The 10,694-nt window shown below is 41.6% G+C and overlaps 1 non-coding gene across 1 annotated transcript; it reads left to right on the forward strand.

The window, feature by feature from the left end:
* Positions 1-2,830: 2,830 nt before the first annotated feature.
* On the forward strand, positions 2,831-2,937 carry LOC112064854 (U6 spliceosomal RNA). The gene has a single exon (XR_002891708.1). It is a non-coding gene; the product is annotated as a U6 spliceosomal RNA (small nuclear RNA).
* The last annotated feature ends 7,757 nt before the right edge of the window (positions 2,938-10,694 follow it).

Consider the following 10,694-nt stretch of genomic DNA (forward strand, 5'->3'; position numbering starts at 1 on the left):
ACAGACCCCTGGGACTCAATGTGTCCCACATCTACTGGCCACCTCCCCCCTCTTCCTTCTGCAGCTCTTCACCCGGTTTCATCGCCCAGGGTCCCCCCAGTGCCCAGCCTGGAATGTGGGAGTCAGCCTACCTCCTTCTCCGTCTCCCCAACCAATAATCTGTCAGTAAGTTCTCTTGCTTCTACTCCAGAATGCCTGGTGAATCCACCCCATCTTCTGGCTCCATTCCTGGGACAGGCCCTCGTTGCAGCAACAGCCCAGAACTGGTCTAGCTGCCTTCAGTCTGGTCTCCTCCAAGACAGCCAGGGGACACTCCCCTGAACAACCCATTTCTGACCAGGAGATGCCCTTGCAGAGTGGCCTTCCAGCCACCCTCAGATTAGAGTCTAAACCTAAGAGAAGGGAATTCCCTGGCTATCCAGGGGTTGAGACTCTGCGCTCCCAATGCAGGGGGCACAGGGTTCCATCCCTGGCTGGGGAACTAAGATCCCGCTCATCACATCACGCCGCCAAAATAAATAGATAAATAAATAAATAATAAACCTAAGAGAAGAGTTTTTCTGGAGCCTCCCAGACCTGGTCCCTGCCCACCTTCCCAGCTTTAAATCTGGTCCAGTCTATACTCTAACCATGAACACGCCAGGCAACGGCACTCTCTGCCCTCCCTCCCTCCCCTCGCTTAACTTGTCAGGTAGCTCCTCTTCTTCAAGCCTCAGTGAGTCACTGCCTCGGTGGGGAAGCCTCGTCCTGACTGCCATGATCCCCTCCTCTTATCCGATCAATTATTCTGGGCTCCTTACACTGGGGGAGATTTGCTGGTCAGTTCCCCACTCCCCCCCCCCCGCCCCATTGTGTAAATTCCTTGAGGGCAGAAATTTTAGTTTTTAACCTTTGTCATCTCAGAACCAAATACAACGCCTGGCACTTGGCAGATATCAAAATGTCAATACTTGTTGAGCAAATAAATGTTTGCACAAGAAAAGAACCGTATCGGGGCTGGATTACCCAACGTACCTTAGGGCTGGTAGTGAAAGAGGGGAACCCCCCCAAATTATTTGGAAAGATTTTGATATGTGATAGTTGAATAAAAGCAATGAGGTCGTCATTCTGAGAAAATAGAGGAAATGAGGGTTTTGTTGGATTTCCTTACGTTCCTCTTGCTGTCTAGGTTTTTTATTTCCTATTTAATTTAATTAATTAATTTATTTATTTTTTAGAAGAATTTTTAAAAAACATTTTTTATTTCTTTAATGTTGTATCTATTTTATTTATTTATTTTTGGCTGCGTTGGGTCTCTGTTGCTGTGTGTGAGCTTTCTCTAGTTGCAGTGAGCGGGGGCCACTTTTCGTTTTGGTGCACGGGCCTCTCACTGCGGTGGCTTCTCTTGTTGCGGAGCACGGGCTCTAGGCGCGTGGGCTTCAGTAGTTGTGGCACGCGAGCTCAGTAGTTGTGGCACACAGGCTCAGTAGTTGTGGCTCGCGGGCTCTAGAGCTCACGCTCAGTAGTTGTGGCGCATGGGCTTAGTTGCTCCGTGGTATGTGGGATCTTCCCGGACCAGGGCTTGAACCCATGTCCCCTGCATTGGCAGGCGGATTCTTAACCACGGGACCACCAGGGAAGCCCATATTTCCTATTTTATTTATTTTTTATTTCATTTCATTTTCTTCCAGTTTTATTGAGATGTAATTGACATACAGCACTGTACAAGTTTAAGGTGTACAGCATAATGATTTGACTAATGTACATCATGAAGTGATTATCACAGTAAGCTTAGTGAACATCCATCATCTCATATAGATACAAAAGTAAAGAAATAGAAAAAAAGTATCTTTTCCTTGTGATGAGAACCCGGGATTTACTCTCTTAACTTTCATACAGAACACACAGCAATGTTCATTATATTTATCATGTTGTACATTACACCCCTAGTCCTCCTTTATCTTACAACCGTCTAGGGTTATTATTATTATTATTATTATGTTCTCAATTGGATTTGTAATACTTGACATATGAAACTTGCTTTTGAATAAATTTTAGGAATACTGAGGATATGAACAATTATATAACTCGTTATTAGCTTTTTTAAAAATTTTATTTATTTATTTTTGACTGCGATGGGTCTTTGCTGCTGTGTGCGGGCTTTCTCTCGTTGCGGCGAGCGGGGGCTACTCTTCTTTGCAGTGTGTGGGCTTCTCATCAAGGTGGCTTCTCTTGCGGAGCACGGGCTCTGGGCTCGCATGCTTCAGTAGTTGTGGTTCGTGGGCTCTAAAGCTCAGCCTCAGTAGTTGTGGCGCACGGGCTTAGTTGCTCTGTGGCATGTGGGATCTTCCCGAACGAGGGCTTGAACCCATGTCCCCTGCATTGGCAGGTGGATTCTTAACCACTGCACTACCAGGGAAGCCCTCATTATTAACTTTAAAAAAATTAGGATCTGCAGGAAAGATTTCTTTCATAGTTCTTCCCTTCCTTCCAAATACAATCTTAACCTCTGTTGAGCAGATGTATGTTTTTAAATTTTGTGTCTCCCTCTTTGCCTAGCTTCCTTGAAGGTCTGCACTGAATTTGTGGCCCATATTTTATAATTATGCAATACTTTTCTGACTACTAACTTCTCAGATTATTATTTAACCTTCCTTTTTCTTTTTTATTACTTTACTTTTCAAGCTTAACTGTACCATGGCTGTTGCTGCTTTTTTAGTTAACAGACTTTATTTTTTATAGCAGTTTTACAGAAACAGCAGGTTTATAGAAAATTTGAGCAGAAAGCACAGAGAGTTTCCATATATTCTCTCTTCCTTAAGTTTCCCCTGTTATTAAAAACTGGCATTGGGTGCTTGCTTCAGCAGCACATATACTAAAATTGGAACGATACAGAGAAGATTAGCATGGCCCCTGTGCAAGGATGACACGCAAATTCGTGAAACGTTCCGTATTTTTAAGAGAAATGAGTTTCAAGCATTTTTGTTGGAAGCATTTTTGCTGAAGACATTAAAGCTGACTCTGGGTCTTACACAACTAAATTATCTGGAGAAGATAGAATGCTCTTTTTGTATTTTTATTTGTTGTTAAGTATTAACCAGCAAACAAATTTTAAGACCAGAAATTATTGACCCCCCATAATTCTACCTTTTTAATAAAATTTAATTCAATACAAATTTAATTTTTTCAAAAAAAAACCTGGCATTGGTGTAATACATTTGATACAGCTGATGACCCCATATCGGTACGGTATTGTTATTATTATTATTTTGTGTGTGTGTGTGTGTGTGTGTGGTACGCGGGCCTCTCACTGTTGTGGCCTCTCCCGTTGCGGAGCACAGGCTCCGGACGCACAGGCTCAGCGGCCATGGCTCACGGGCCCAGCCACTCTGCGGCATGTGGGATCTTCCCGGACTGGGGCATGAACCCGTGTCCCCTGCATCAGCAGGCGGATTCTCAACCACTGCGCCACCAGGGAAGCCCGGTATGTTATTATTAACTAAAGTGCATAACTCATTTTAGGGTTCACTCTTTGAGGTGTACAGTTCTATCGGTTTTGACAAATGTATGACATCATGTATCCATCATCTCAGTATCACACAGAAGAGTTTCACTGCCCTAAGCTTCCTGCTGCCCCCATCCCCCACTTTGCTGTCTTTGCTGTTAGTTTTGTTTCTATTTTGAATTACATAAGAAAAAGGACAGAGAGGAATCACAATCATTTTATCCTATCATCTTATTATGGAAACTTTCAAACATCCCTAAAGGTGCAATGAATGATCACCAGTATACCTTCCACCTGGATTCAACAATCATTAACATTTTGTCGTTTTTATTCTCTATTATTTATTTATTTTCCTTTATTTTACATATTTTTCTGAACCATTTGCAAGTAAGTTGCAGACACTGTGGACAGTTGATCTCTAAATACTTCAGCATATATCTGTAAGAATAAAGACATTCGCCTATACGATGTCGATGCCATTGTCATAGCCAAGGAAATTAACTGTAATTCTTACTGTCATCTAATATTCAGTCCACATTCAAATTTCCGCAGGTGTCTTCAGAATGCCTTTTATGACTGTTTTCTTTTCTCAAACCAGGATGCCATTAAAATTCATGTTTGGCCTGTATTGTCTTTTTAGTCCCTTTTTATTCAGAACTGTCCATTCATCTCTTTCCATCATTTTTTAAATTGACATTCACTTTAAAAAATTTGTGTAGAATATACATAGCATAAAATTTTCCATCTTAAACTTTTTTTTTTTTTTTTTTTTTTTTGGCCACGTCTTGCAGCATGCAGGATCTTAGTTCCCTGACCAGGGGTCGAACACATGCCCCTGCAGTAGAAGTGTGGAGTCTTAACCACTGGACCACCAGGGAAGTCCCTTAACCATTTTTAACTGTACTGTTCTTGATCCTATATGAAGAAAACCCTAAAGACTTCACCAAAAAACTATTAGAATTAATAGGCAAATTCAGTAAACCTGCAGGATAGAACATAAAAGACCAGCAGGGTTTCTTTACACTAACAATGAACTTTCTGAACTGAATGACATTAACGTTTTTTATATTTATGTATGTATTTGTTTGTTTGTTTATTTACTTACTTATTTAGGCTACGCCAGGTCTTAGTTGAGGCACGCAGAATCTTCGTTGCAGCATGTGGACTTCTTAGTTGCAGCATGCGGGATCTTTAGTTGCAGATGCAAACTCTTAGTTGCGGCATGCATGTGGGATCTAGTTCCCCGATCAGGGATTGAACCCAGGCCCCCTGCATTGGGAGCTCTGAGTCTTACCCACTGGACCACCAGGGAAGTCCCAGTGACATTGACTTTTAAAAGCCTCAGGCCAGTTGCCTTCAAATATGTTCCACCTTCTGAATTTTCTTGCTTCTTCCTGATGGTAACTTCCTCCTCTGTCTTTCTGACAAACTGGAAGTTAGTTCTAGAGGCTTGATTGGATTCAGGCTAACTGTTTTGGGGCAAGAACCCTTCGGAGGTGGTATGCCCATCAGAGTGCATCACCTCAGGAGGACACACAGCATTGCATGCTGCAGTGTAGGAAGGGCTTAATCCAGCCTTGAGTTGAATGAAATCTCTGCTCCTCTGGTCCCACTTAAGTGTCCTCAAGTTGATGTCCCCACACTCTCTATAGATGTCTCCAGCAAACTTCATGCTGAATTTTCTCCCAGCCACTGTGTCCTGCCTTTAAAAAACAACTTTAATCTTTAGCAGCCAAGGATGGGAAGGAAATATTCAAGTAAATTAGCTGCAAATGTTCTCCCCCATCCCACTCTTCTCTTCCATATTCAGAAGACTCCTTTAATCTCAAGATGCATTTTTATCCTTTATTTTTTTTTTAATCAATAAATGGATATGAATTTCTTTGCTTTGATTTTATCATTTTGGTGCATTTTCCTTCCAAAGGTGTTGAAGTAGGCAATTTCAGAAAAGTTCAAAGAGCCATCTTAAGATCTGGCTACAGTTTCAATCATTATCTCTGGTTCATTAATCAGAAATACAGATGTCTAAATTGACTTAAAATTGCAGAAGGAAAGACAAATGGAAAACACTCAGATACATCTGAAGAAGTTTGCAAAGGTTGGAGTAGGGGACTGGTAATAATGATTATAAAAATAGTTACTATTTACTGAACACCTGTCACATGCCTGGCTGCCTGGTGTTCTTTCCAACACGTTTTCTGATTCTCTGACATGAACTGGGTGTCCAACAGTTCAATTCCCTTTGAACACTACCTGCATCAGATCCCACAACTTAAAGGGCTCAGTCCCACAAGACTGCCCCCACTTCAGATGGCAGCCACAAGGCCTGGGCCACCCATACTTCTGACCAACGGCTACAAATTTGGGGGTTCTCACAACTCCCTCCTCAAGTTCAATAATTTGCTAGGATGGCTCACAGAACTTGAAACCGTGTAACTCAGATTGGACTTAAACCCACATGCCGGGACTCAAACCCAGCCAAAACCCACACTGGGACTTGAACCCATGGTCTTTTTTGTTTTTTGCGGTACGCGGGCCTCTCACTGTTGTGGCCTCTCCCATTGCGGAGCACAGGCTCCGGACGTGCAGGCTCAGCGGCCATGGCTCACGGGCCTAGCCGCTCCGTGGCATATGGGATCCTCCCGGACCGGGGCACGAACTGGTGTCCCCTGCATCGGCAGGCAGACTCTCAACCACTGCGCCACCAGGGAAGCCCGAACCCAAGGTCTTTTAACTGAGATCACACACTTGGTCTCAAGACTTAATGAAGCTCAGGTTCTTGATGTCTCATCGCAGAAAGAATTCAGTGAGAGACAAAGTGATAGATAAGAAGTGGAGTTATTTAAAGAGAAACACACTCCACAGACAGAGCGTGCGCCATCTCAGGAGGTGAGGGCAGCACCAGGAGTTGTCAGCTTTCAGAGCAGTGGGTAATTTCATAGACTAATGAGGGGGAAGATTATTCCAACTATTTTGTGGGAGGGGTGGAGATTTCCAGGAATTGGGCCACTGCCCACTTTTTGATCTTTGATGGTCAGCCTCAGAACTGTCATAGCACTGGTGGGTGTGTCACTTAGCTTATGCTAATGTATTACAATGAATGTATAAAGAGGCTCAAGGTCCACTGGAAGTCAAATCTTCTGCCATCTTGAATCTAGTTAGTTCTTACCAGTTCTTGTCATGTCCCATACATATGTCATTCTTTAAAAGGTTGTGCCCTGCCCCCTTCCCTCCTGTTTCAAACTCAGGAATATACTTCATTATATTTACCAATTTATTGTAAAAGATAAAACTCAGGAACAGACACATGGAAGAGAAGCATAGGCAAGGTTTGAGGGGAGGGCAGCACAGAGCTTCCATGCCCTCTCTGGGTGAATCACCCTCCCAGCACCTCGGTGTGTTCACTAACCCAGAAACTCATGGAATCTCAATCTTATTGTAAAAGTCTTTATACAGCTCATCTCCAGCTCCTCCTCCCCTCCCTGGAGGTCAGTAGGTGAGCCTGAAAATTATTACCCTCTAATCACAGATAGTCAGCCCTCATCCTTGGGTTCAGAATGCCTGGATTCAACCAACTGAGGATCAAAAATATATTTTTTTTAAATCTAGAAGTTTCCAAGAAGCAAAACTTGAATTTGCTGTGTTCTGGTAACTATTTACATATCATTTACATTGTATTTACAACTATTTATATAGCATTTGCATTGTATTAGGTATTATAAGTAATCTAGAGAGGATTTAAAGCATATGGGAGGATGTGCATAAGTTATATGTAAATACTACACCATTTTATATAAGGGGCTTGAGCATCTGTGGATTTTGGTATCTGAAGGGGTCCTCGAACCAATCCCCCGTGAACACCATGGGATGACTGTGTTTGGTCTTTTGGATAACGAGCCCCACCCTGAGGCTATCTAAAGACCCCATCCTAAATCATCTCATTAGCATACACTCAGATGTGAGGAAATGGGCTTGTTAAAGAATAGCAAAAGACTCCTATCACTCAGGAGATTCCAAGGATTTTAGGAATCCAGGACGAAGATCCAATATATTTCTTATTATTATGTCACACTAGTACATATTTTCTGATTGTCTACTCTATGCCAGAGACTGGGTCAAGGGCTGGAGGTGCAGTGGACACTGGAGGGTGGGGTGGGAGGGGAATGGGGGGGGCAAGAAATGCATGGTTCCCACCTTCACTGAGCTTGAAATTTAGTTGGGGAGACAGATAACTAAACAGGCAAATACAATTCAAGTTTATAAGTGGTATTGAGACAGGAGGAAAGGGGGTGAGGCAGAACCATTAAAAGAAAGACACAGCCATTGAAGATACAACAAAAATTGGTTAGAACCTACTAGGCCCAAGACGGTAGAAGATTCGACTTCCAGTAGACCTTGAGGTTCATTATACGCTCATTGTACTACGTTAGCGTGTAATACACAGGCGCAATGACAGTTCCGAGGCTGACCGTAAAAGGCCAAAAAGTGGGCTGTGGCCTAATTTCTGAAAATGCCCACCCTTTCCCCAAGATAGTTGTAATAATCCTCCCACTATGAAATTACCCAGCCCATAAAAACTAATCACTCCAGCACCCCAGGGCTGCTCTTGCCTTCTGAGATTGACTGCATTCTGCCTATGAATGTGTATTTCTCTATATAAACTTGCTTTCACTTTACCATGGCTCACTCTTGAGTTCTTTCCTGTGCAAAGCCAAGGACCCTCACTTGGGGGCCCACCTCAGGGACTCACCCCAGACCTGGGGCATGACCATCCTCTTGCACCCCATTTTCCTGCAACAGTATGAAGGAGATATAAAAAGAGTGTTGGAGTGCAGAGGAAGGTACTGAATGTGGGGAGTGGGGGTAAGGGTAAGGACAGAACAGTTTATACTATACTGACTCTGAAAACAGAACTTCACATGCAGAAGAATGAGGTTGAATCATTATTTAATATCATAAAAAGATGAACACAAGATGTATTAAAGATCTAAATATAAGAACTAAAATTATAAAACTCTTAGAAGAAAACATAGGACAAAAGCTTCATGACATCAGATTGATTTCTTGGATATGACACCAAGAAAGCACAGGCAAAAAAAGAAAACAGACAAATTGGACTTAATGAAAATTAAAAATTTTTGTGTATCAAAAGGCACTACCAACAGAGTGAAAAGATAATTCACAGAATGGGAGAAAATATTTGCAAATATATACTTGATAAGGGATTCATATCCAGCATATGTAGAGAACTCCTATAACTCAATAATAACAAAACAACCTAATTCAAAAATGGACAAAGGACTTGAATAGACATTTCTCTAAAGAAGATATACACATGGCCAATAAGCACATGAAAAGATGCTCAACATCACTAATCATTAGGGAAATGCAAATCAAACCTCAATGAGATACCACCGCATTACAATTGCTACTACTGGAAAACAAACAAAAACCGAAAAAAACAAGGGTTGGTGGGGATGTAGAAAAATTGTTACGTTTGTGCATTGATGGTGGGAATGTAAAATGGTGCAGCAATTATGGAAAACAGTGTTGTGGTTCCTTAAAAAAATTAAACATAGAATTACCATAAGAGCCAGAAATTCCACTTTTGAAATTCTGAATTTCAATTCTTTCAAAGAATGGAAAGCAAGGTCTCTAAGAGACATTTGTACACCCATGTTTAGCTATCACAATAACTAAAACGTGGACACAGCCCAAGCGGCTGTCCATGGATGAATGGATAAACACAATGTGGTATATGCACACAATGGAATATTATTCAGCCTTAAAAAGGAAGGAGATTCTGACACATACTACAACATGGTTGAACCTTGAATTCAGTATGCTAAATGAAATGTCAGACACACACACACAAAAACAAATACTATATGATTCCACTAATATGAGGTACCTAGAGTAGTCAAAATCATAGAGACAAAATGTAGATTGGTGGTTGCCAGGGGTTGGGCAGAGGGAAATGGGGAGTTATGGATTAATGGGCATGGAATTTCAGTTTTGCAAGATGAAAATATCCAGGGATGGATGGTGGTGATGGTTGCATAACAATATAAATATACTTAATACCACTGAACTGTACACTGAAAAAGAGTTAAAATGGTAAATTTTATGTTATATATATATTTATCCACAATTTAAAAAAAAAGACAATAACAAGTGTTGGCGAGGATGTGGAGGAACCCTCAAACACTGCTGAGGGATTGTAAAATGGTGCAGCTAGTTTGGGAACAGTCTGGCAATTGTACAAAAGTTTAAATATACAGTCACCATGTGATCCATAAAATCCACTCCTAGATATATGCTCCGAAGAAGTGGAAACATATGTCTACATAAAAACTTGTACACAACGTTATTCATAATAGCCAAGATGTGGAAACAACCCCAATGTCCATCAACTGATGAATGCATGAAAAAATGTTATACATACAATGGAATATCATTCATCCATAAAAAAGAATGAAGTATTGATTTATGCTACAACATGGAAGAACCTTGAAAAGATTCATCTAACCCTTCTAACCCTTCATCTAACCCTTCCAAGGGTTAGAAGCCAGACAAAAAAAGCCACAGAATGTTTGACTCCTTGTTTGTGACATGTCCAGAGTAGGCAAATCCATAGAGTAGTTGACAAGGACTGGGGGAGGGGGCAGTGGGGAATGACTGCTAATGGAATGATGTTGTTTGGGGGCAATGAAAACATTCTGGAATTAGATAGTGCAGATGGATGCACATCTTTTCGAATATACTAAAAACCACAGAATTGTACATTTTAAAAGTGTGAACTTATGTAAATTATATCTCAATTTTTTAAACTAAAAAAAAAAAAAAAAGACTCACTTGGAGATCTTGTTAAAATGCAGATTCTGAGTCAGTAGGGCTGGGGCTGCTCCTGTGATTCTGCATTTCTAACCTGTTCCCAGGTCATGCAGATGCTGCTGGTCCTTGGACCATACTAAGTAGCAAGTTGAGGCTCTAGCCTGCTTTTGACTTAGCAGTTCAGCTTACACAAACACAACAGCTCTATCTCTGGAGCTCCTGAAAGGGCAGCTGCCCAGGAACAGGACCCTGAAGTCAAGTGTACTTCAGCCCCCTCCGTCACCTAGTATAATAGGCACAGTCACTGTAACTGGACAGTGTCAAGAGATCAATGTCTCCTGCTATGAGGATAATCTCTGTGGCTTGGCCTGGGCAT

Source organism: Physeter macrocephalus, chromosome 14, assembly GCF_002837175.3.
Source record: "Physeter macrocephalus isolate SW-GA chromosome 14, ASM283717v5, whole genome shotgun sequence".
In the NCBI taxonomy this organism is placed as follows: Eukaryota; Metazoa; Chordata; class Mammalia; order Artiodactyla; family Physeteridae; genus Physeter; species Physeter macrocephalus.